This window comes from Ornithorhynchus anatinus, chromosome 7 (genome assembly GCF_004115215.2).
Source record: "Ornithorhynchus anatinus isolate Pmale09 chromosome 7, mOrnAna1.pri.v4, whole genome shotgun sequence".
Taxonomy (NCBI): Eukaryota; Metazoa; Chordata; class Mammalia; order Monotremata; family Ornithorhynchidae; genus Ornithorhynchus; species Ornithorhynchus anatinus.
This window is the reverse complement of record NC_041734.1, coordinates 14,428,450-14,455,914: the sequence shown is the minus strand read 5'-3', so window position 1 is coordinate 14,455,914 and position 27,465 is coordinate 14,428,450. Positions and strand designations below refer to the sequence as shown.

The window sequence follows — 27,465 nt, the reverse complement described above, 5'->3', positions numbered from 1 at the left end:
GGTTTCACCTCTACAATATCGCCAAGATCCGCCCTTTCCTCTCCACCCAAACGGCTACCTTACTGTTACGGGCTCTCGTTATATCCCGGCTAGACTACTGTGTCAGCCTTCTCTCTGACATCCCTTCCTCCTCTCTCGCCCCGCTCCAGTCTATTCTTCACTCCGCTGCCCGGCTCATCTTCCTGCAGAAACGATCTGGGCATGTCACTCCCCTTCTTAAACAACTCCAGTGGTTGCCTATCAACCTCCGCTCCAAACAAAAACTCCTCACTCTAGGCTTCAAGGCTCTCCATCACCTTGCCCCTTCCTACCTCTCCTCCCTTCTCTCTTTCTACCGCCCACCCCGCACGCTCCGCTCCTCCGCCGCCCACCTCCTCGCCGTCCCTCGGTCTCGCCTATCCCGCCGTCAACCCCTGGGTCACGTCCTCCCGCGGTCCTGTAATGCCCTCCCTCCTCACCTCCGCCAAACTGATTCTCTTTCCCTCTTCAAAACCCTACTTAAAACTCACCTCCTCCAAGAGGCGTTCCCAGACTGAGCTCCTCTTCTCCCTCTACTCCCTCTGCCATCCCCCCTTCACCTCTCCGCAGCTAAACCCTCATTTTCCCCTTTTCCCTCTGCTCCTCCACCTCTCCCTTCCCATCCCCACAACACTGTACTCGTCCGCTCAACTGTATATATTTTCGTTACCCTATTTATTTTGTTAATGAATTGTACATCGCCTCGATTCTATTTAGTTGCCATTGTTTTTACGAGATGTTCTTCCCCTTGACTCTGTTTATTGCCATTGTTCTCGTCTGTCCGTCTCCCCCGATTAGACTGTAAGCCCGTCAAACGGCAGGGACTGTCTATCTGTTGCCGACCTGTTCATCCCAAGCGCTTAGTACAGTGCTCTGCACATAGTAAGCGCTCAATAAATACTATTGAATGAATGAATGAATGACTGGTGGAGCAAAAATCTAGAAAACTGCTGCCTGCTGAAGTGGCTACCATGACAACTGCCTATTGGTCCACGGTGCTACGGAATGATATTGGCACTGTGCTGTAGGTTTTTTATGTAAAGTTCTTGCATGTCCTTGGCAATGTGCTGCCCCACCCCCATTTCCTGCTTACCCACTGGTTATATTCTGTGCCCGGTCATGCACGTGACTGACAGGGACAAAGAGTGCAAACAATGCCACCTAAAACATTATATGTAATTCCTGTGGGCAATTTCTCAGTCCTGACTGGACCAAGGCTAGTTAGCTGTGGAGACTCCAAGACCTGGGGCATCTTAGAAGCAACCGAGGCAGCAAGGCCTAGAGCCTACCAGAAGAAAAGAGGCTCTGAGGTTGACTGTGAACATCAGGACCTGGACTGCCTGAAAATGAGGTGCTTAAGGTGATGTGAGTCGGTAGGCCCTGGAACTGCCCAAACGGAAAGGAAAAGAGACGGGGAAAAGGGAGACTAAGGGGAAAGGGAGGAAGGTGTGGGGGTGAAGGACATAAGGCTAAGACAGGCTTCTCTCAAGAGAGAGTGAGACTGAGAAGGAGGAATAGCCAAGAAGAGAATTCCTGCAAGCTAGACTGCTCTGTGTTCTGCCGCCGTCTCCCAGCTGCCCACATCAGTGCCCTGTTGTCTGTGGTTTTGTTTCACAGGGTCTTTAAACCATGTCTTCTATCCTCCTTTCTTATGCTGTCTGTATTTCAGCTCACCCTGTAGCAACTGCCTAATTATTCTGTTGTCACCTCACGTGCCTCACACAGTGAAGCTGTGTGTTGCCTCCGTGCTAGTGGGCTGACTATTCCAGTAGCTAACTGGGATTCTGCTTGTCATTTGTGAAAGAGTGTGGGTGATGTTGATGATTGTCCAGAAGTTCAACATGACCTGGTGGATAGACCACGGACCTGGGAGTCAGAAGGACCTGGTTTCTAATCCCAGTTCTGCCATTTGTTTGCTGTGTGACCTTGGGTGAGTCACTTCACTTCTCTGTGCCTCAGTTACCGCATCTGTAAAATGGGGATTAAGACTGTGGGAGAGGGACTGTGTGCAACCCGATTGGCTTGTAACTACCCCAGCGCTTAGTACAGTGCCTGGCACATAGGAAGTGCTTAAATACCATAAAAGGTTCAATTTTGGTTTCTTTGCTTAGATCCCAGTCTCTCAGACATATGGAAGATGGTACCCAATAGTCGTTCCATAGACAGCTCTGCACTTGTTGCCACATTAATGCCTCACTATTTGTGCTCTGAGGTTACCTCAAGCCTTCAACACAGGCCCAGGGTACTAAAGGCACTTTCAGAAATGGATAGCTCACCAGAGGACTCTGGTTTCTCTGGCAGGCACGCTGAGCATTCCCACCAATGCAGGGATCCTGCTACTGAAACGGAGGCATCAAACATGAACCTGCAGAAATGCGGGATTGGGGGAGTGGCCTGCACACACATCTGAGGCATCAGGGGATGCTTAGCTGGGCTCCCTGAAGTCCCAGCACAAGGAATCAGGTTATTACCACTACAGCTGTAATATCCGTGTGTGTGTTTCTGTGTGTATGAGAAATGGGAACGAACTACTGCAAATGACACTTCATTCCAAATGGTAGGAATGTAAAAACTGACCTTTTTCTTTGCTGCTGTTTGTAAATCTGCCTCTTCGTATCTTGATCTTCCTGGAAGTTTCTGCTGGATGGAAAGTCAACCCCTCTCATTAGCTAAATGGTATGCCTCTCAATATTCTGTTGATCAATCATCTTATAGAACCTACCTTATCGATTATGAGGTAGTTGGATTGTATTTTTTGGTGTTTGAAATGGTACATCATGTTTGAGCCACGAGATGAAATGTAGGTAAAGGCACGAATCCAGGTATTTTTATTTTACAATTCTGTAGCCATGAGGCTGCTTGCACATATTGGGTTAAACTGTAGGGAATAAACAAAAGGAAGTAAATCATTCCTGGAAAAGCAAATCTCTGTGCAAAAGGTTTCTACAGTGAAGAAAATGTATGTATATACCATTTCCCCATCCCTCCTAGAGGGCTATCTAAATCCAATAGAGGATGGGTATGGAGGGGGTGAGAGACAGTGAAAGACTGAGTGAGAGATAGAGCATGTAAGAGACAGAGTGAGACCTAGAGAGTTTGAGAGAGTGTGAGATCGAGAGAGTGAGAGACAGAGTAAGTGAGATACAGAGTAAGAGACAGAGTGTGAGAGAGTGTGATGGACAGAGAGTGTGAGAGAGAGTGTGTGAAAGAGAGTGTGTGAGAAAGTGTGTGACAGAGAGAGTGAGACTGGGACAGAGAGAGTGTGTGAGTGTGTGAGAGACAGAGTGAGACAGTGTGAGAGATGGTGTGTGAGAGCCAGTGTGTGAGAGCTGTTGTGAGAGACAGGAGTGTGAGAGACAGAATGAGACAGTGTGAGAGATGGTGTGCGAGAGCCAAAGTGTGAGAGATGGTATGTGAGAGAGTGAGACAGTGTGAGAGATGGTGTGTGAGAGCCAGAGGAGTGTGAGAGATGGTGTGTGACAGCCAGAGTGAGACAGTGTGAGAGATGGTGTGTGAGGGCCAGAGTGAGGGTGTGTGAGAGCCAGAGTAAGACAGTGTGAGAGATGGTGTGCGACAGCCAGAGTAAGACAGTGTGAGAGATGGTGTGTGACAGCCAGAGTGTGAAAGATGGTGTGTGAGAGCCAGAGTGAGGGTGTGTGAGAGCCAGAGTGAGACAGTGTGAGAGATGGTGTGTGACAGCCAGAGTGAGACAGTGTGAGAGCTGGTGTGTGACAGCCGGAGTGAGACAGTGTGAGAGATGGTGTGTGAGAGCCAGAGAGTGAGAGATGGTGTGTGACAGCCAGAGGAGTGTGAGCAGGAGGCTGACACTGTGAGACGGCGTGTGAAAGAGACGGTGTGAGATAACAGTCTGGGGGGGGGGTGTGTGTGTGAGAGAGAATGTGTGAAAGAGAGAGAGTGTGTGTGTGTGTGTGTGTGCGTGTGGCGGCCAGCGCGCGAGCACGAGCGGCCACGTGCACGCGCGGGATGGGGAGGGGAGGCGAGGGGAGGAGGGAGGAGGAGATGAGGGGGATGAGATCATAGTTTTCAGGATCCTCAGGAAACCCGAGGAGCGGCAGCGGCAGCCAGCAGCCGCCGCCAGCCACTGCTGTGCCCAGATGACCCGCAACTCTGGCAGCGGCCCCACCGCTTCCAAACCTGCCTTCCAGTGAGGAGGTGGAGGAGGTGGAGCGGGAGGAGCGGGACCACCTCCCTCCCTCCCTCCCTCCCTCCTTCCCTCCTTCCCTCCTTCCCTCCCTCCCTCCCTCTCCCACCCCGGGAAGCACCTCCAAGAGTTGGGGGAGTCGGTGCTGGAGGAGTCCGCTGCAAGGTGTGCACAGGCCCTTTTCGGATGGTGTGGGGGGCCGGGCGGTGGGGCGGGCGGCGGCGGTCCTGGGGCTGCTGCGGTGCGCTCTGCTCAGCTCCCTGCACGTGACGAGCGTGCACGGCTGCACGGGGGACCGAGGGCCAGGGCAAGCTCGGGGTCCCGGGCCGGGGGTGCGGGGGGCTGCGGGGCGGCGTCCCTCCCACCCGCACCGCCCCCCACCGGGCGTCCGGATTGAGCCGGGGCAGGTGGCCGAAGCCTGCGGTGGCTTTCAGGAGGGGCTGCTGCATGATGACCTTACGGAGTGTGCATTACCTCACAGGTAAATATCAGCTGACCGGTCCTTCCCGGGAGCAGCGGCAGCAGAAGCCACCATTGCCTTCAGCAGCCCGGAGAGCAGCTCAGAGGTAGCGTTTCAGGCGTCTCATCCCTGCCCTTTCCACACAGGGTCTGTTCATGTCGTGGCTGCCCCCTCTGAGCCGCCCTTCCCAGCCAAAGGCGAGAAAAAAGAGGGATGGGGGGGGGGGGGTGTCCAAGCCAAAGGCAAAAAAAGAAACAACACAAAAAACTGGGTTGGGGGCGCGGGGGGGCCTGCCCAAGCTTCCGGCGCTTAGAACAGTGCTCTGCACATAGTAAGCGCTTAACAAATACCAACATTATTCCATTAGGGATGGGACTCACGTTGGAGTGGAGTCGGAGATGCTCGTCGGGTTGATTTCCCAGCCAGAGGGGGCTGCCGCCGGTGCAATGTACTGCGGTGTCCAAGCGGGTAGCCCAAGGGTTTGGGTGTGGGTTTTTGTGGGGTGAGTTCAGGGGGTCCGGCCCCGACAGCCTGCACCCCACTTGGGAGTGCCCGACGTGTGGGGGATACAGGGTGGAGGCGAAGAGAAGGGCAGCCAGAAGCAGCTCTCCCTGTTGGTTGACTCAGTTTATCCAGGGAGGGGAGGTGGAGGATGTCTTTCGAAAGCCACAGAGAGCTACGATTGGGAGGGGAGAGGGAGTTGAAGAGGGAGATCCTCACTCCCGCTCCCTGCTCCTCGCGTGGGACGTGGCGGTGGACCTCTCCGTTGTGGGAGGGGGATCCCCGGACCGTGCGACATCACCGGGGATACCGGATGTAAGGATGGAGCCTGTCACACAACTCACAAGGCGTCACGGGGCCCAGCCCGTGGCGGTCCTTTCTCTTGGACTTTTTACTCTTGAGATGCTTTGGCTAAGCCGGGGTGGCGGCCTGCTGACCCCCTGCGCCCTCTTGCCAGTTAACTGAAAGGTCTAGCGGTATGCCTATACCTGCCCCGATATACTACGCGCCCAATAGTCCCGAAGTAGGGACGCCACATGGGGGTAGAAACCTAGCCGACTAATAAATTCTAAATATTTCATTCACAAGGGCTTGACTTTTCTTCCTTAGCATCTGCTAGGTGCTGTCATTACATCCAGTCTTCTTCCCAAAGGATCTGTGTCATTAAAGTGTTTATACTCGAGGGAAACAGCAAAAGCTGTCAAAGTTCCAGATTTTACACTTACAGACTATTGCAAGGACACATGAAGATCTTTCAAGTGGTGTCTTATTAAATTACTGGGTGTACCAAAAATCAAGAAGATCTAGAAACAGACTGCTAGCAACCATGCTATGGGAGTTCCTGGGGCACCTACCTGCCCCAGGTATAAACTTCTACAGCCATTTGTTAGACCTCTTACTGGGAAGAGGACTGGTGTTCCGAAAACCGTTTTTGATTTGACTGTCTTATCACTGGTATGAAAGGCAGCTGCTTATTTTTTTTTTTACAACAGACTATGTAATAAAAGGTAGATGTTTAGTGGTGTTGGACAACCTATTTGTGAATTAGACATTGAGGTCAACCGTATAACTGCTGAGTATAGACCACTATAATGAAGAATCTAATTTACTAAGGTTAAAGCATCTTTTAGGTTAGTTTGTGACTTTGCTGCAGCTGTGTTGCCATAAAATAAAGCTGAAAGGGAGAGAAAATAGGGGAGACACCGCAGGGAGTTAAACATCGGAGTGTGTGAATGGGACAATGTATTGTGCACATTTCGTATACTTTAGACCAACTTTTGTCAAATCCTGTGTGATTGACGATGATTATCTTCAATTGTAAAAAGAAATAAATAAGTAAAATATGTAACAACGGAATCTTTGGGAGGACAGACGTAACTTAGTTTTCTTGTCATTTACAACCATACTCAGTTTATCTTTCTAATCGAGTGAGCGTATAATTAAGGAATAATTTTATGACCATTAGAAGCATGATTCTGTAATTAGCTAAATTCTGATGAGTCTTTTAGCATTTTCATTACACTAATTTTTTTAAATTGAGGATTTCATATGCAAACTGATTTCCACCTGGTTAGAAACCCATAGATTTGATTAGTTTCAATATCTTTACTAGGGAATATATTCTCTTAAAGAATAGAAACTCCTTATCATTTTCTCATGCATCCTAAAATGAAACTAGCATTAACATTACCAGTTCTGGCTAGCAGCATTATTCCAACAGCAATCTTGTCTATTGCAGTTTAAAATCAGGCTGCGAATAGGTACCGTACATCATATCTTGATCCTTCCAGGTAAAGGGGCAGAGTTGGCAAGAATGACAAAGTGGCGAAAAGGGGCTTTACTTGTAGATCAAAAAGATTCCCAGTTTTATGGATGTGGGAAACACTTTTGAAGACTTTTTTTTCAGCCTCATCCTCAGATATATAGCGTACAAAATAATAATGATGGTATTTAATAATCCCATACTATATGCTAAGAACTGGGTGGATTTAAGATAATCAGATCAGACACAGCCCCTGTCCCACAAAAGGCTCAATCAAACAACAGTATATATTGAATGTTTACTGTGTGCAGTGCACTGTACTCAGGGTTTGTGAGAGTATACTACAACAGAGTTGATAATTCTGGCATTTGTTAAGCGCTTACTCTGTGCAGGCACTGTTCTAAGCGCTGGGGTTGCCACCCCCCGCCTCCCAACCCTCTCTCCTACTTTCCCATCCTTCCCTGCAGTATCCTCAGAGATCTCCTCCCTTCTCGCAAGTGCCACCCCCTTCACCTGTGCTTCGGACCCCATTCCCGCTCACCTTATAAAAACCATCACCCCTTCCCTCCTCCCCTCCTTAACTGCTGTCTTTAACCGCTCACTCTCCAATGCTTCTTGCCCTCTGCCTTCTAACATGCCCATGTCTCCCCCATTCTAAAAAAAACCCTCTCTCGACCTCACTTCCCCTTCCAGTTATCGCCCTATCTCCCTACTGTCCTTCCTTTCCAAACTCCTAGAACGGTCGTCTACCCTCAATGGCTATAATTCCTTAACTCCACTTCTCTCCTGGACACCCTCTGATCTGGCTTCCGTCCCCTCCACTCTTCTGCGACTGCTCTCTCAAAGGTCACCCTTGACCTCCTTCTTGCCAAATCCAATGGCTCCTACTCTATCCTCATCCTCCTTGACCTCTCAGCTGCCTTTGACACTGTAGACCATCCCCTTCTCCTCCACACCTTATCTCACCTTGGCTTCACGGACTCCGTGCTCTCCCGGTTCTCCTCTTATCTTTCTGGCCGTTCATTCTCAGTCTCCTTCGCAGGCTCCTCCTCCCCCTCCCATTCTCTAAATCTTGGGGTTCCTCAAGGGTCAGTTCTTGGCCTTCTTCTGTTCTCCATCTACACTCACTCCCTTGGTGAACTCATTTGCTCCCACAGTTCAACTATCATCTCTGTGCAGATGACACCCAAATCTACATCTCCGCCCCGTCCTCTCCCCCTCCCTTCAGGCTCGTATCTCCTCCTGCCTCTGGGATGTCTCCACCTGGATGTCTGCCCACCACCTAAAACTCAACATGTCCAAATTGAGCTCTTTATCTTCCCTCCCAAGCTCTGTCCTCTTCCCGACTTCCCTATCACTGTGGATGGTACGACCATCCTTCCCGTCTCTTATGCCCGCAACCTTGGTGTCGTCCTTGACTCGGCTCTCTCATTCACCCCATACATTCACCCCATACACCCAAGATCTGCCCTTTCCTCTCCACCCAAACGGCTATCTTACTGGTACAGGCTCTCATAATATCCCGGCTGGATTATCATGTCAGCCTTCTCTCTGATCTCCCTTCCTCCTCTCTCTCCCGCTCCAGTCTATTCTTCATTCCGCTGCCGGTTCATCTTCCTGCAGAAACGGTCTGGGCATGTCACTCCCCTTCTTAAAACCCTCCAGGGGTTGCCCATCAACTTCTGCACGAAACAAAAACTTCTCACTCTAGGCTTCAAGGCTCTCCATCACCTTGCCCCCTCCTACCTCTCCTCCCTTCTCTCTTTCCACTGCCCACCCCATAGGCTCTGCTCCTCTGCCGCCCACCTCCTCACCATCCCCTGTTCTCTCCTATCCCGCCGTCGACCCCTGGCCCACGTCCTCCCGCTGTCCTAGAATGCCCTCCCTCCTCACCTCCGCCAAACTAACTTTCTTCCCCTCTTCAAAGCCCTACTGAGAGCTCACCTCCTCCAAGAGGTCTTCCCAGACTGAGCTTCCCCTTCTTCCTCTGCTGCCTCTCTGCCCACCCCCCTCCGCCCCCCTTCACCTCCCCTCAGCTAAACCCCCTTTCCCCCTTTCCCTCTGCTCCTCCCCCTCTCCCTTCCCATCCCCTCAGCACTGTGCTCATTTGCTCATTTGTATATATTATTATCCTATTTATTTTGTTAATGAGATGTACATCCCCTTGATTCTATTTATTGCTATTGTTTTTGTCTGTCTCCCCCAATAGACTGTAAGCCCATCAGTGGGGAGGGATTGTCTCTATCTGTTGCCGAATTGTACATTCCAAGCGCTTAGTACAGTGCTCTGCACATAGTAAGCGCTCAATAAATACTATTGAATGAATGAATGAATGGATACAAGGTTAATAGTTGTGCCACGTGGGCTCACAGTGTTAATCCTCATTGTGCAGATGAGGTAACTGAGTCACAGAGAAGTTAAGTGGCTTGCCCAAGGTCACACAGCAGACAAGTGGCAGAGCCAGGACTAGAACTCATATCCTCTGACTCCCAAGCCCGTGCCCTTTCCACTATGCCACAATGCTTCTTCTGTTCCCTGCCCACAATGAGCTTATACTTTCAAGGGGGAGACGGGCATTAATATAAACAAGTAATTTGTAATATATAATTTGTAGATATATGCCTAAGTGCTGAGTTAGGGTGAATACCCAAAGGGCAGAGATCCAAGTGCAACACAGGCAACACAGAAGGGAGAGGGAGCTGGGGAAAAGAGGGCTTACTTGGGAAGGCCTCTTGGAGGAGTTATGACCTTAATACTTTAAAAGTGGGGAGAGTGGTGTTCTGGTGTATAGGGAGGGGAAAGGAGTTCCAGGCCAGAGGGAGGAGGTAGGAAAGGGGTCAACGGCTCATTGTCTAAGTGAATCCCAGGAAAAAGCAGCCACTTTGTATAAAGAAAATAGCTGCAACATCTGGGAAGCAGCATGTCCTAGTGAAAAAGGCATGGGTCTGAAAGTCAGAGGATCTGGATTCCAGTTCTGGCTCTGCTATTGCATGCTATGTGTCCTTGGACAAGTCACTTAACTTCTCTGTGCTTAGTTTCCTCAACTGTAAAATGGGGACTCAGTACAATTGCTAATTAGGCTTTGAGTCCCATGTAGGACAGGGACTCTGTTCAACCTGATTAACATGTATCTACTACCAAAAAAAAAAAAGAGGTCTTTGCAACCCGTGGCTGAGATGTTTAATAGATGGTGGTCTTAACTTAGTTTTAATCAGTGCCGAAGTAGAAGACCCACTTTTCATTTTTGATTGACTTGTTATTTCTCCCGTTTAATATGCTTAAAACTAGTGAGTCTCAGATTTGCAGCTCTGGAGAACCCGGAAGGTGTTAGAGAGCTAAGAGAGCTGCAATCAACATTATTTTGTGGATGCTGATAGCACCTTTCCACCTTTCTCCATTTCCCTGCCCCTTGGTCATTGATATGCTAAGGGGTTAGTGTGATCCATTTTCCACTTTCATCCATTTGTAATTGGGAAATTAGAATTCCTCTCCCTGCTCTTGCAAATTTTATGGTATTTGTTAAGTGCTTACTATGTGTCAAGTACCATACTAAAGACTAAAATGGATGCAAGTTAATCAGGGTCAGACACAGTACCTATCACACATGGGTTCACAGGTTAAAGTACAAGGGGAGAATAGGTATTGAATCCTCATTTTACATTTGAGGAAACTGAGGCACAGGCAAATTAAGTAACTGTCCAAGGTCATGTAGCGGGCAACCAGGATTAGAAGCTATGTTTTCTGACTCCCAGGTCAATGCTCTTTTCACGGAGTCACACTGCTAATTTCTCTTAACTTTTGCTTTTCTAGTTGCTTGGGAGGTTGAAGAAGTAGCCAAACTCTATTTTTTCAGTTTTCAGCAACCAAATTCCACATATATGTTAGATATTAACTGAAGAGTATGGATTAACATTGCAGTTCTTCGGCCTGAGACAGGACTGCTGTTTAGGGTGTGCAGATTCTGTAAATTCCACAAATGGGGCTTGAGGCTGGACAAGGAGTTGTCTAGTTTCTAGTGGATGTTCTGTATGTTGGGTTGCCAGCTCCCATTCTCTCCTTACTCCTGCAGGATATAAATTCCTTGAGATGCTGAGCCAGGTTCTTCCCAGAGCATAAACTACTACCTAGTTATAAATTAAGCACTTTAGGGTATTGGAGTTGCTCCTTCAGACTACTAGGATTTCCGTTTTCGGCCTTATGTATCCAACCTCAATGAAACACTAGAACTAAAGCAACTGGGTCCAAGTGGGTTTGGGAGGTGATTCATGCATGCTCACACGCTGCCTCTTTAGCTGTTAGGACTTGTATTCTCAGGAGCCCAAAGAGGCCACACCATATACCCAACCAGACCAACAAAGCTCAGCCCCAACCAGGGTTTCTTTTTTTTTTAATGATGTCTATGAAGCTCTTCCTATGTACCAGGCACTGTACTAAGCACTGGGGTAGATGGAAGCTAATCAGGTTGGACACACTTAATCTGAATACCCATTTTACAGATAAGGGAAATGAGCCACAGAGAAGTCAAGTCATTTGCCCCAAGATCAAGCAGCGGACATGTGGAGGAGCCGGTATTAGAAGCCAGGTCCTCTGACTCCTAGGCCTGTGCTCTTTTCAAGTAGGCCACGCTGCTGTAGAGTTAATTTTAGAGTTAGTCTGTGGCTAATTATTTTCATTTATTATTAGCAATAATAATAATCCTTAATTTACATTAATCTTCGTCGCCCATTCTAGACTGTAAGTTCGTTGTGAGCAGAGAATGTGCCTACCAATTCTCTTATATTGTTATATTGTACTCTCCCAAGAGGTTAGTGCAGTGCTCTGCACATAGTAAGTGCTCAATAAATACAACTGGTGGTTTGATTGGCTGACCTCAGGCTGGGAGTGCCTGACACCGAGACAGTAGCCAATGTGGAATTCAGACTATAGCACTGGTCGGGGAGACATGCCCAGCCATAGGGATATCAATTGGAATGAAAATATAGAGCGCAGACAAGTGTATCAAACTGTTCACAGCCCTCATGTGGACCTCTCCATAGTCTGGCCATCTATGCATTAGATTATGCTTCGGAGAGCACATTCCTCCAGTATTGACCTATTTAATATGAAAGGAATATTATAAGAATTAGGGAATATTTTTAGCACGCATTAGCGAACAGATATTAAAAATGCATTGCCAGATACCATCCAGTTGGAAGTGACAAAATTTGTGCGACTATAAAATAGCTTTGTTGGTTTACAGTGTGTGGCCCCCCAAACTGCTAGTAGAACTTTTCCTTCTCAAATCTTTATCTTAGTTTCCTACCTGTGTTGTTGGTGGCATTCTTTTCTGGAGTTGGTGTCAGTTTTAAAGTAGTCTAAACTTTCTACTCTTGGAAAGCTCTCTATCACATTAATCAGCTACTTTTAAGGAGAGCTGTGTTTGATAGCAGAGTTTGGAGAGGAAACTGAAGTGCACTTAATTCTGTTATAGCACAAATTTTTATTCCGCAACTTTAACACAATTGGCATGTTCTTCCCACAACAGGAACCTGATCTGGTATAACGTGGTCCACTAGTTGGCCCCAATAAATTTGGTATAGGAAGAATTGGCTCTGTACGTGTGGATGGTGTTAATCAAGGTTTGATTCTGCTACGTTTGTCGGACTCTGCTTCAGCTATACTGTACCGAACCATACAGTACTTGGTGTTCCTTTGTGCTTTTGCAACTTTATTTAAATATAGAATAACTAAATAATAGCTGGGAAGCAAGGTGGTCTAGTGGCAAGAGCATAGGCCTGGGAGTCAGAGACCTGAGTTCTAATCCCTGCTCCACCACTGTCTGCTTTGTGACTTTGGACAAGTCACATGATGTCTTTTTGCCTCACTTATTTGTAAAAAACAAAATGGGATTAAAACTGCTTTCCTGTGTGGGCTGACTGTATCTGATAAGTTTATATCTACCCAGTGCTGAGTTACAGGGCTTGGCACATAGTAAGCATCTAACAAATACCATAAAAAACCGAATGTTAAGGGTATTTAATATTATAATGATGGTGAACAGAATATGTGATTTGCATCAAAAAATAAGCATGGTAGCACCTTCTACCCCCTAATCTGGTAATTCTCACCAAATCAATAGTTACTATAACCCAATTTCACCTAATCTGAGATGCTTCAAGGACATACTGCCATTCTGTAGCAGAGATGCCTGTATGCCATCATTACCATCATGCCACAATCACCATCAGCAAATAATTATTAATATCTGGTTTAATATGGCTGCCGTCATTTTATGCTCTAAGGGAGGTGGATTACCCTAGAGAAAAGAGGTGAAACATACGTATAAATGATGACAGGAACCTAAGTGTTGAAAGACAACATGAAAGATGACTGAGAGAAGGAGGGGGGCTATTTAATACAATGGAAGAAATAACTCTGAGAAGGTACTCATATCCTCATCCATTTATTCCACAATGGTGTTTCAGCTAAAGGGTTATGACTAGCCCTCCCCTGGTGGCCCTAAGGTAAGAGCATGGCTCTGAGAATTCATTCATTCTTTCAATAGTATTTATTGAGTGCTTACTATGTGCAGAGCACTGTATAAGCGCTTGGAATGTACAATGAATTGGGAGTCTTGGTTTTTGCCCCTGACCTACAATGACCTACAATGTCTTGCGGTGGTGAAGATCCTGTGAGATGAAGAGACTAGCACAAACTGTGGTCACATGGGCCATAGATGAGCCCTGCGTGTTAAAAAGGCTTTGAGCCACATCCCTGCCCTCCTACTGATTTATCCCACTCCATGCCGTGATGGGAACGTGACTAGCAGAGAGTTGGGAGTTGCGCCTGCAGAAACCACTGTCACAGTAGTTAGTTTTTTCATGAAGGTTCTTGGCCCTGAATCTCAGGTGTGGTTTCTGCCTTTATTCTCAATTGAACTCAATTTATTCTCCATTGCCAGACCCCTCCGTGGGCCACTAAAAGTAGCTAAACTAGTGGCCACGGTATTTATTTTATTCTGTTGTCAATAGTTTATCTCCAGCTCTTAGTGATCATAAAAATTAGAGAGAGAAAGGCTGAACATGTTATGGAGTCCTTCCCACCTCGGTTGAGTGCTGCTATCGTGATGACTTTTTAGTGTTATCTTCCAAGTCCTTATTACAGTGTGAGCCCCATGTGGGACAATTTGATTACCTTGTATCTACCCCAGTGCTTAGAACAGTGCTTGGCACATAGTAAGCACTTAACAATACCATCATTATTACTATTCTGCCCACAATAGGAGTCAATAAATATGACTGGTGTCCGGATTGGGTTGGATATTCACATTCGGGGCCCTAATCCAATCATTCTTACAACAATAAATTTAATCTCATTATTCTCTAACCTCAAAAGCCATTTTGATGTAGCTTTAAAAAAAAAATTTTAGCCAGAAAGTGGCCCAAGAACTGTTTATCTGCTTTTCATTAAGTTAGAGGAAAATATTCTCCCACTGTTGGTGAACCTTTCAATATTCTCCACTACCAGTTGTCTTATGTCTCACAACCATTTGTCTTATATTTGTCCTTCCTTCTGTCACTCTTGTTAGTCACCCCTGCCTGTGCTTCTCATTTCAGTTGCTCGACCAAGGCATATCCAATGCTTAAATGTTTGGGGAACAAGGACGACTTCTCCAAACATTCATAATACTGTTAGTGTTTGGAAAGGCTTTTGTTATTCCCAGGACAAGATATGGGGAATTGTTTGGAAGATGCCACATCTCAAAAATATCACAAAAACAGCAAAACTATGGAGTTAAGCTTCAGCCATGGAAATTCTATTTGTAGATATTTTCTAAAATGAGTCATTACACTGACTGAAAATACATCTCAAATATCTACAAGCCCATAGATACTGTAAACAGTTTTAAAATTAGTTACCCTTGGAAAAATTATACCATCCCTTGAATTAAAGTTTAATTTGGAAGAAAGAATATTTACACAATGTATAAGAAACACTGAAAAGAAGGGTTACGTCATCATCATCGTTACCAACAGTATTGATTGAGTGCCTGCTGTGAGCAAAGTGCTGTACTAGATGCCTGAATAGTTCAATTTTTTGACAGGAATACAATCCCATCAGTACTGAATGCTTACTCTGTGTCAGCTGTGTGACTGTAGGCAAGTCACTTAACTTCTCTGTGCCTCAGTTCCCTCATCTGTAAAATGGGGATTAAGACTATGAGCATCATGTGGATCAACCTGATTACCCTGTATCTACCCAAGTGCTTAGAACAGTGCTCTGCACATAGTAAGCGCTTAACAAATACCAACATTATATTATTATTCAGAGCACTGTACTAAGTGCTTGAGAGAGAACAATACAATAGAGTTAGCAGGGCAGGCTCCCTGCCCACAAGGAGCGTACAGGTCTAATAATAATTGTGGTATTTGTTAAGCACTTACTATGTGTCAAGAACTGTTCTAAGTGCTAGGGTAGATACAAGCTAATCGCGTTGGTCACAGTCCTTGTCCCACATGGAGCTCACAGTTTAGGGAAGGTGATAGGCATTAAAATAAAATAGAGATAGGAGATTTTCCTCCACAGTTAGCTTCTACTTTAAGCATAATTTATCAAGGGTTTATTTCAACAACTCACAAGTTATGGCTCTTCATTTTTAACCACAAACTTCAGAAGCGTTTGAAGCAGTAGATTTTGGTCATAAACATTTGCTAAAAAGTGATATAATATTCTCTTTTAATTTTGAAAATGAAAAAGTTCTTCAGGAATAAGGATTTTCAAAATGTGTAGTTTTTTCTTTCCTTTTTTAATATAATGATGAAGCCCCCTTTTTAATGCCTTATTTTATGTAATTCTGTTTTTGTTTGTGACTTAAACAAAGCTGTACGGTCAGCCTCACCCTAATGTTCTGGATTCTGATGTATCAGGGTTGATTTTATTTGTTGTTTTGAGAACCCATAGGGTTTATTACACTGCCCAGGGCTCGCAGTCAAGTTTGGATCTTTGTGTGGAAGATGCCTTTTAACTTGGAGAGGCTGCTCAAAGAGAGGGTGGTCACCAGTTCACTGCAGAGGATTCACAAAGGCAAACCAACTCAAAACCATAGAACCTTCTAAGAGAAACGCATTTTCTCAGCACAGAATTATAGCCACGGCTCAATCTGGAAAATGGGTGCAGTGGTTAGGTAGACATCCAGGCACATAAGGGCCCTGACTTCTAATCGACAGTTGCCTGGTGATAGGTTGTGGCTATTCCAAACCTGGGCTGTGAGATGGCGCTAATGACGAACGGTCAGAACACCACTGCAACAAGTAATTATGAAGAGGCATTTAGTTAAAAAAAAAAAAAGATTATCCTTTTACAGTGTGTTCCTGGCTGGCCACCTTTTCACCAAGCCTTCCTTCCTTCCAGCAGGATAATGATAGGGTCCTGCGTAAATCCTTAACCACAGAGTTGGTTGAGAGCAGAAGCTCTCTATTTCTGCACATCACTCGTGTGTCTTTTTACTGCCTCCAGGGTCACACATTCAATAAATGATGTTATTGAGTGGTTTACTGTGTTCACAGCACTATAATAATGCCTGGGAGAGTCCTATATAACAGAATTGGTAGACATGTTCCCTGCCTACCATGAACTTACAGTCTAGAGGGAATGTTATAGTCTAGTAGGGCAGTTCCAGCTATAGGTAGTTCTGACCTCTAACTTGCAATAATTGTGTATTTGTTAAGGGTTTACTGTCGTGCCCAAGCACTGTATTAAGGGCTGAAGTAGATAAAAGAGAATCAGTTTGGACACAGTCATATGGGTTTCATATGGGTTCTCAGTCAAAGTAGGAGGGAGAGTAGAATTCAGTCCCCATTTTACCATGAGGATATTGAGGCCCAGGGAAATGAAAGTAACTTGTCCAAGGCCCAATCCCAGTGGCAGAACCAGGATTAGAACCCAGGTCTTCTGACTCCCAGGCCTGTCCCTCTTTTGATAAGGCTACGATTTTCTCCAGTGCCAGGACATTGCCAAATTTGACCCTCATCGGAGTTTCTGATTTTCCCAGCCTCTCAGATGGGCGGTCTAGACTGCTGCTTTTGTCACTGGGCTAATTTAAACAGCTACCGTGTCAATAGGATCAAATCCTTAGAAGGGAATCATCTGGACAGTTTCTTGCTTTTCCGCCAAGATTGCTTCCTACAGCATCCAAGGCAAAGATCACTGGCTGTCCTCCATCTCAGGTTGAAACAAATCCAGGAATGGGCATGGTGAATCTTCCCCGGTAGCTTGATGAAATGTTTAAGAATGATGCCCTAAGGAAATTGTCTTAACCGCTCCCTCAATCATTCTGCAGTTTAAAACCCATTTCCTCTGAGGCTTTTTGAGGTGAAGAACAGCTAATTGTCTCTTGACATCAGGTTTGGAGTTCTTCAGCAAGTTCTATTTTTTAAAAGACTCCATCTTAGAGCCTGAGGAGCTGAGCATATGATGTTTAGTTGGGTGATGTAGAGGTGACTCACATCTGATGTTTTGTTGGGTGATCTAGAGGTGACTCACATCTGATGTTTTGTTGGGTGATCTAGAGGTGACTCAAGGACATTGATTAGGCCTGGAAGTTCATCTTAAAGGAGCAGATCAGGAAGTTCTTCATAGAACAACTCTTGCCATATCACTCTGTGCTAGTTTTCTTAGTTTATGCCAACTATGATGCTCCTGTTTATTTTGTAATTAGTAATAGTAATCATATTAACAGTATTCATTGAGGGCACTCAGGAGAATACAGTTGAATACATAGACCTGATCATAAGAGGCTTAAATCTAGCAGGGAGTCAGGCATGGTAAAATAAATTATAGGGAGGGGAAAGCAACCAAATTTCAAGACTTGGACATTAAGTTCAGAGAGGGAGGAGTGAGATAAGTAACTAAATTCTTAGAGAGTGATAGCCCAAGCGTGTAAGTGAAGCAATAGGAGGAAATTAGGTTGCGGGATAGTAGGAATAGCATTCATTGAGTCTCTTCCAAGGATTAAGTATAGTGTTCTGTGCATGGTAAGCTCTGATTAAATACTACTGATTGATTGAGTCCTTGCTGTATGAATAAACCTTACTGAGGATCTCGGAAAATATAGAATTGAACTAGTGATACATTCTTGACCCACAAAAGCTTATACTCTAGTGCAGATTACACTTTAATGGTTTATCCAGTGCAGACTTGTAGGGAAGTCCTAATTTATTCAAGGATCATGTGGAAGAAGTCTGATAGAGATCAGGCCGAGCCAAACACCATTCCAAGCGTTCACATCTTGAGCTGGAGGCATAGGATGGATAGAGTTGAAAGAAATGTAAAAAATGAACAGAAAAGTACTGAAAAGCAAGAAGGTAATGGCTGAAAGCCTGGCCTTTCAGTGGACCTGGATTCTAATCCTGGCTCTGCCATTTACCTGCTGTCTGACCTTGGACGTGTTGCTTAACTTCTCTGTGCTTTAGGTACCTCATCTATGACAAGGGCTTCTCTGTGCTTTAGGTACCTCATCTATGACAAGGGACTGTTTTCTGAATCTGGTTATCTTTGTATCTGTTATCTTGTGTCTGGATCTCTGCTCTTTGGACATTTGGTATTTTGCCATCCTCCAAGCCCCATAGCACCTACAAACATATCTATAAAGCATATTAGTGTATGTTTCCCCCTCTAGACTGTAAGGTTGCTCTGTGACAGGGTACGTATCTACCCCAACTCTCATGTATTGTACACTCCCAAGTGCTTAGAACAGGGCTCTGCAAACAGTAAACACTCAGTAAATATCAGTGATTGATTGATTATCTACTCCAGCACTTTGCATTAGTGCAGCTGGTCTTCTGGGTGTATGTCTCCACCTCTCAAGCTATCCAAGCGGGGCTGATCAAGAGGAATCCTGGTCACGTTGCCCAGCCTGAGCATCAGCTTTGGAAGAAATTTCCTGTGGAAAAATCTAGGTTTGGTCTATATAAGCACCAGCCAAATCTGTCTAATGTCCAACTATTTATTGTGAGGACTGTGCTTTGTGGACCAGATAACGTTCATGGAACCAGGCCCCATGGCTGTCTAAGTCCTTCCCGGGAGCCCAGACGTGAACACATCTGTCAGGGTTGCATTTCCCATTTATTGATCTCTGTTCCAGTCCCCTTCTCCCCTCCTCCCTATTCTGCTCCAGCCTCGGGGTAGCCCTCTGAATCCAGATGGAAGTTGTTGGGCAGCTGCAGGGCTCTGAATATTTCTGCCCCATCTCGGACCAGCTAGAAGGCAGACGAAGATCTCTCTCCGTAGACCACCTAAAAAATTCAGCTGAAAAACCCATTTTCCCAAGCCAAACAGCTCCTTGGCAAATCTGCTCTCTGTCAACAAATCCGACTGTCATCGACTGAACATTAGCCGCCGATAAGGATTCTGAAGCTCCGCCTCTACTGCTGGTATTAACAGGTTGATGTTGATTTGAGAAGCAACGTGGCTTAGTGTGTAGAGAGTGGGCCTGGCAGTCAGAAGGACCGGGTCTAATCCTGGCTCTGCCACATGTCTGCTGTGTAACCTTGGCAGATCACTTAACTTTTCTGTGCCTCAGTTACCTCATCTGTTAAAAAAATAGAGATTAAGAGTACGCGCTCAATGTGGGACAGGAACTGTGTCCAACCTGATTTAACTTGTATCTACGCCCAGTGCATAGAAGAGTGCTTGGCACACAGTAAACGCTTAACAGTATTATTATTGCGATGATTTGGCTTTGCTCATTTGAGGGCAGTTAGGTCGGCTCCAAAGTACTAGTAGCAGATCCCCTCCTTGTTCGAAACAGGAGTCATTAGGCCACAGGCAGAATCGATGAAATGCCCTGGCAGCATAGCCAATGTGTGTGATTTAAAAGAAGCCCCTGGTCATTGGATCCCAGACAGAAGTATTCAGTGTTCAAGGCTGCCAGAGCATTTGTGAACTTGGACTTTTTTGTTCTGCTTAAGCATATGTTTTATAACGTCTGAGTGCCAACCAGTGGATCAAATGTAAGCAAACATGTGGGCATGCAGAATTCAGTAGGGTCGCCGAAAGGGGACTCCCTGTTGAGGGCTCGGTTTTGCTGAGTTGCTGGCTACCCGTCCAGCCCCATTGTTGCTTGGCATCCCTGCTAAAGTGAAATGGTCCAACCAATCTGTCAGTGGGCACTCTGCCATCCAGACAGATGGGCACTGTGTAGGCAGCCAGCAGAGCATGCATGTATGTTATATTCACATGCATATTTACTAATCTGGAACTCTAATTTAAAATAGACGAATTCTTGCTCTGGAAGGACGTGACAAACTAGTAGAGCGGAGGATGGGAATAAGCCTCCAATTAAAATGTTACACAGAGAAACTGGCATGCTTGTTTGATTGTAGAGTGATGTAATAACATGTTCAAACAACCTCTTCAATTGTGATTATTCACTGCTGGAATGGAGACACTGCATGTTAACATCATGCCAACTTGTTGGTAATGATGATATCTGTCAATGTACTTGCTGAACTCGCATTAGCACGGCCAGCAGTTGAAGTAGATCTTGAAAATAAATCAGGGCGATTGAAGATGCCATAGCTGGATACAGTGAAGACTCTTTCTCTTTTTGCTTTTGCTGATAGTAAAGTGTGGGTCCAGATCTTTTGGGAGTCTTCCTGCTGATTGCAGAAGGAACTTTAAGCAGCAAGGACCCGAGACTGTGCCCCTGAAATACACAGGACATCTGTGCTATATTTCTTCCATCCAGCTGGGCAATGACGAGCAGACAGGTTACTTAGTATTGATGAAAACTGAATTAGCATATCCTCAACATGGATGTCTTGGGAGTTTCCATCCATCTGCAATAGAGGAAGCGAACAAGAGTCGTTTAAAGTCAATTTAAAAGAGAGTGAATGCATGAGACGGCAGACCTTTAAACCTTCATGCCCTTTTCTTTCACTTTTCCATTCCAGTGGCGCATGCTTTCTCCAAATTTGGCCACAGTTTACTTTGTTATTTTCACTGGAATTCTTGTATTACCTCTGGTGATGGTGAATGAGGAATCTATCCTTATTTCTTGAGTGCTTACTGTGTGTAGAGCACTGTACTAAGTGCTTGGGAAAGAACAATATAATAGACACATTCCCTGGGCACCAAGCAGCTTACAGTCTAGGGGATAATCTTTTATCTTAAGGTTTTTTTAAAAAAGAAATATGCCCCAAAAGAGTTTCCATATTTATATTGTGGAGAAGGTGGAAAGCCTGCAGCAGTTACTCAAGAAATGACAACAGGAAGAGAAGGAGAAGAAATGCATAGCCTAGTAAGAGAAGACTAGATGCAGAAGCCATTCTGAAAATCATCCCGTCCCTGCCACCACCAAGAAGCTATTTAGAATCCCCTGGTTCTGTTCTGTGGGACTAACATACTTGAGAAATCCTATTTTCTTCTTGTCTCCTCTGTCTCACAGACAGATTTAGTGCACAGAGTACTAAGGATAAGAATAAAGGGAATTAGGGTATTTATTAAGCTCTTATAACAATAATAATGATGGTATTTAAGTGCCAAGCACTGTTATAAGCACTGGGGGTAGATATAAAGTAATCAGTTTGTCCTATGGGGACTCACCAGTCCTGATCCCCATTTTACAGCTGAGGTAACTGAGGCATAGAGAAGTTAAGTGTCTTACCCAAAGTACACAGCTGACAGGTGACGGAGCCAGGATTAGAACCCACGTCCTCTGAATCCCAAACCCACCCTCTGTCCACTTAGCCACGCTGCATCTCTTATGTGCTAAGCATTGTACTAAATGCTGGGGTAGATTCAAATAACCAGATCCGACACTGACCCTGTCCCCTCCTGGGGCATCATAGCTAAAGTGGGAAGGAGAATTCACTGTTCCATATCCCGTGGTGGGGGGGGGGGACTTTTTTGTTTTTTTAACAAACAAGCTTAACAATTCTTCACTTGGATGTTATGGAGTTTCCCAGCCTTGCATTCTGAGCTGACTTTGGGAACTGTCAAAGTGGGCCTTAATAATATAATAATTAATAATGTTGGATTTGTTAAGCGCTTATTATGTGCAGAGCACTGTTCTAAGCAACTAGGGGTAGACACAGGGGAATCAGGTTGTCCCACCATGGGCTCACAGTCTTAATCCATTTTACAAATGAGGTACTGAGGCACAGAGAAATTAAGTGACTTGCCCACAGTCACACAGCTGACAAGTGGCAGAGCAGGGATTCGAACCCATGACTTCTGACTCCAAAGCCCGTGCTCTTTCCACTGAGCCACGCTGCTTCTCTAAGTACATAAGGTCCTATAAACTTAAAAATTCTCAAGATTCAAGATGGCAGTAACTCCACCATTCCTCCTTCAACTGGCAAGCAAAGAACTTCTGAATATCTGTTCATCTCAGTTCCTTCTCATCATTACTATTCTCTTATTTGGATTAGGAATTCAGGCCTAGATTGGCTTTATATCGTGTTGGTTTCAATTCCAATTTATGATCACAGATTCTATATTGATATGTCTGCCTTGACTTGGTTTTATGAATGCTGTTGTTAGCAAGGTAATTTAGAACTAAAATTTCTTGAAGAATCTGTTGATCTTTCCTTTCTTACATTCTTTTCTAAGTCCTTGTAATTATTTTGAAACAGTGTTCTATTTCAGAGATCTATGAGTTGAGATTTAGGGTGCTTTTTTTTCCAACAAAACTCAAATCATGACTTTTGTGCAAGAGTAGCAATAAAGTCAACCAGTATAGTAAACTGCAATGAAGAGAATATATGATTCTCTTCTCCCACACGGTGAACACCAAAATAATCTTGTGAAAAATATCCTTTTATGAAGTATAATTATCCTGTTTTTTAACTAGAAGTGCTATGTTCTTTTGATGTGCTGCAATAATTACCATATTTACTCACATAATTGCTTCCACCACATAATGTCTCCCTCCCAGATTTTTTAGAGGAAATGAACAATATTTTTTCTTCCCTTTTTTTTATTATGCTTCTTATGCTAAACTTAATTCCCTGTGTAATAGTCCCTCCTCTGTTTTTGGGCTGCAAAATGCATGCAAAAAAGTGGGGTAATGGTGTGAGTAAATATGATACTGTTACATTTACACACTGCAGATTTTACTTTTGCTTGTAAAACTTTAAAGTTCAGTATAGTTTTCTGGTTTTTTAACCAACGAAAAATCTTGAAAATCTGCATTGGGTAGTCATTATTTTCCATTCATTCAGAGAAACACTAAGGGGGAAAACATCTACCTATTCTGCTTTATAGAAAATAGAAAATAGTTATCGCTGTCTGTTCCTTTTTAAAAGTTACCATGTTTCTTGAAGTAATTAATGTTAGTTATTGGAATTGACCACAACTTCCATTATATGTTATGATGACTGATTCCCTGGCATGAAAACAAGACTGATAGATCTCTCGTAAAAGGGAACTGTCTGTGCTGAAGGTCTTGGGAGGAAGTTGTTGAGACACTTGAAAGGATATTAACTGTATACAGTGTCCTCTGATCAAAGTGGGAAAATGTATTGAAGAGAATTCCAGGCTTAGCTTTGCAGCAGCCTTCCCTAACTCTCTTTTCCTCATCCTATTTGCTTTTCCTTTTGCATCATCAGTGCTCTTGGGTGTGTTTCCTTAAAGCAGTTTGATACTCATTCCACCAACAAACATTTAAGCAAGTAAATATGCTCGGCTATTTACCCTTACTGAAATGTATTTTGACGTCTGTCTCCCCCTAACAGATTCCAAGCTTCTTGAAGGAAGAGATCATGTCTACCAACCCTATTGTATTTCTCAAGCATTTGGTATAGTGTTCTGCACATAGTAAGCACTCGATAAATACCATTGCATTAGTTACTTGCCACATCCTGGCTAAATCCTAAAGTCTTTAGTGCAGAGAGTTTTGTGGAAAGCTAGGGGGTTTAGTGCTGAATTAGAAATCTAAAGCCATTTTTCCTCCTCAGACATTATTGATGATGAAGTTTACAGTGATGGTGAGGGAGGGGGTGAAAAGATGATGTGGGACTGGCAGCCTCGACCAAACCATGCCCACCCGAAGGTGGTCCCTTTGTCGCGCTGGCGACCTCGTTGGGCCTGGGATTGTTTGTGGTTTTGCTTCTGTGTTGCAACCCCTTCTGAGGCTCCTGCCCTTTCCCTGCCAACCCCCCATTTAAGCCCTGTCTTCCCCAGCTCCTCTTCCTTCTGCGTCATCTGTGCCCTTGGATTTGTGACCTCTGGGCATTTTGAATTTTGCTCCTCCCTTTAGCCTCACAGCACTTATATACACAACTATAAAATTATACGGCATAAAGTATTTATTCATTATTGATTTCTCCCACTAGACTGTAAGCTCATCATGAGCAGGAACATGTGTACTAACTGTGTTATAGCGTAGTCCCTCAAGCGCTAGTACAGTGCTTGCATATAATAAGTGCTCCATAAATGCGATTGATTGGGCATAGAAGTGTTCTACCAAGTCTGTTACAGTCTACTGTCCTAAGTGTTTAGAAAAGTGCTTTGCTCATAGTAAGCACTCATAAATGTGATGATCATTTATATTAATGTTGTCTCCCCGCTGTAAACTGTAAACTCATTATGAGTAGGAAATGATTCTAACAACTGTTGTACTCTCCCAAGTACTTGGTTCAGTGCTTGCACACAGTAAGCTCTCAGATAACTACTGATGGATGATTGAAAGAGCCATTTCTGCTTTGATTGTAGTGCCCTGTTAGTCTCTACTGTAGTTATCTAACAACTTTTAGTTGTGATGCTACATTGTGAATCAATTCATTAATGGTATTTAGTGAGAGCTTAATTTGTGCAGACCACTGTACGAAGTGCTTGGGAGAGCACAATACAGTTGGTAGGCTTGGTCCCTGTTCTTATCTGCTGTTACACTGTACTGAATCCATAAAATGTTTTCTCTGTTTCCATTGTTTTAGTTGCCCCATTTCAACTCACCATACTGAAGCTGTTTGGTATCTTTCTATCATTCATTTTCCTTGCATGCCCCATTCATTCATTCATTCAATAGTATTTATTGAGCGCTTACTGTGTGCAGAACACTGTACTAAGCGATTGGAATGTAAATTCGGCAACAGATAGAGACAATCCCTGCCCAGTAATGGCTCACAGTCTAAACGGGGGAGACAGCAAAACAAGACAGGACAAAACACACCTCATGAAGTTAGCATTGATTCAAAACTAGCAGGCTCATTTTGTTCCAGTTTTGATTCATTAGAAGCAGTGTGGCCTAGTGGAAAGAGCATGGACTTGGGAGTCAGAGGACCTGGCTTTTAATCCTGGCCTGCCACTTGTCTGCTGTGTGACTTTGGGACAAGTCACTTAACTACTCTGTGCCTGTCACATCATTTGTAAATGGAAATTAAGAATCTGAGTCCTATGTGCGACATGGACTGAGTCCATCCTGATTTTAGCTCGTATCCTCTCCCAGCACTTAGTACAGTACCTGGAACATAGTAAATGTTAAAAAAATCATTGAATAAAACAAAAAACCTGCGGCAACTTCAATAGGCGTATTGTGCTTCGGAAGGTGTTTCACCAGCACGATCTATAACCATCAAAGGCAGAACAAGGATTTTCACTGAGGGTCGTTGGAGCACAGTCAGCCCACCAGCATCAAAGCAGTGCTCAAGTCAGCACAGCTCCCCAGGCCAGAAGGTTGGAAAGAACGGACAGCAGCAGGTTACTTAAGCAGCTGTTTTATAGTGACTGAAAGGGGACACAGTCAAACCAGGGGGCAGAATAAATGATGTGAAGACACAGTTTCAAGTCACATATTGAAGCAGTGGACATATTGGGAGATTCCTACATCGGACAGAACAGCCTGGTGTGCTGGGATCGGGAACCCTCAGGCTTGAAATCAAAATCAGGCCCTGTAGGGACAAACCATTAATGCAGCCCAAGGATCTATCCATAAATCGCCAACAATATGATAGGGTCTATTGATCACGAATCAGTCTTTCAAGCCATTCTCTTGTACAAGGGTAAGATCTTCAGTAGCATCATCAAAAATGAAATAAATTCATCAGAGTTATGTACGCTGCTCTTTGCCCTCAATTGCTGCATGTCTTCAGAACCCATGACCCTTAATGGGACACAAGTATTGGTAATAGGGTAGCGGCCACACAGAAAGAAAGGGGTTGTTAGAAGGTGATAATAATAATACCTGTGGCATTTGTTAAGTACTTATTTATGCTAAGCACCAAGTTAGTGACAGTACAATTAGCTCAGACCCACAGGGATCTAAGATCTTGATTTCTTAGGTCAGGAAGTATGTGTCAGAGATATGGGGGCTCGTGCAATGAAACAAAACCAAAGTGCCCTCGCTGAGCGGTGAGGTTCTAGGGAAGGATGCTCAAGAGGCAGAAAACACTTTTGGAAGAGGGACCTTAAAGCCTGCCTTCTTTTTTCTCTCTGCCTGTTTGCCTGGGGAGGTTGAGCACCAAGTTCATCAGATGAGCGACATGTGCCTTTACTGGATTTGGCCAAAACTATTGGACTGAACATTATAGGAGATTAGTAGTATTCATTCAGTCATATTTATTGAGCCCTTGCTTGTGCAGAGCACTGTACTAAGTGCTTGGGAAAGTACAGTACAACAATAAACAGTGACATTCCCTCCCCACAATAGCTTACAGTAGTAATGCATTTCTTAGGCACTTATTAATTACTCATTAAGCACTTATTAATACAGTAGTCTGCACTGTATTAAGTACTGGGAAAAAATACATAGGTGAAAACTGGCCAAAGTGTATAGCTCTCAAGGGGCCCACAATCTTAGAATAAGGGAGGAAAATGGGATGGGTGACAGACACATAAGAAGGATGGAATAAACAATTTTTTAAGATAAAGACAATATATTCAACAGAAGGGGAAGGGCATTATGCCTGGAAGAGCTGAGTTTTGAAGCTCCTGTGACTACGGAGACCTTGCAGCCTTCACCTCAGCTGCAGCCGCAGACTTGGCGCCGGGCACAGATTTCTCAACTTTCCTGAAAGTCGAGGAGCCTTGGGGCTGCCATTGCTCTTCTCCCTCCTGTTGGGGAAAGAGGGGCTGATGGAAGTCCTGCAGTGAGAGAGTGGAGCTTTCTCCACACAGCAGGTTGTGATGGCCAGTTGTCAGGGACTGTGGGTTGCTACCCGTGCTTTGCACCCTCCCAATACAAACTCAATGTGTGTAACTAACATTACTCTGAATAGATAGTGGCAGTCATGGGTCAGGGCATTGGAGGACTCACCAGATCCTCCACTTTGTTCCTACCAATCAGTCAATTATACTTTCTGATCACTTACTGTGTGCAGAGCACTGTATTAAGTGCTTGAGTGAGAACAATTATAACAGAATTGGTAGACAAGTCCCTGCCCACCACAAACTCTTCCTAGAGCAGTTTTGGACCTTCTTTGGTTTTCTGCTTTGCTTCCCCTCACTCTCCCACCTACACTCGTTCCCCCCTCCATTAAATGGACAACTGTAGTGGAGGACATTTCTGTTTGGATGCCATAGCATTAGATCATTAGCCTAGAAATGACTCGTGTATCAAACTTCATCTTCTTCCTTCCAACCATG

The 27,465-nt window shown here is 44.7% G+C and overlaps 1 protein-coding gene across 2 annotated transcripts in view; it reads left to right on the top strand.

The window, feature by feature from the left end:
* The first annotated feature begins 4,280 nt into the window (after positions 1-4,280).
* Positions 4,281-27,465, top strand: part of DTNA (dystrobrevin alpha) — a 282,794-nt gene continuing 259,609 nt past the window's right edge. For both annotated transcript variants that reach the window (XM_029068850.2, XM_029068846.2), the window contains exons 1-2: positions 4,281-4,345; positions 4,662-4,746. The gene's annotated coding sequence lies outside the window, so the exon portion shown is untranslated. The remainder of the gene's footprint in view (positions 4,346-4,661; positions 4,747-27,465) is intronic.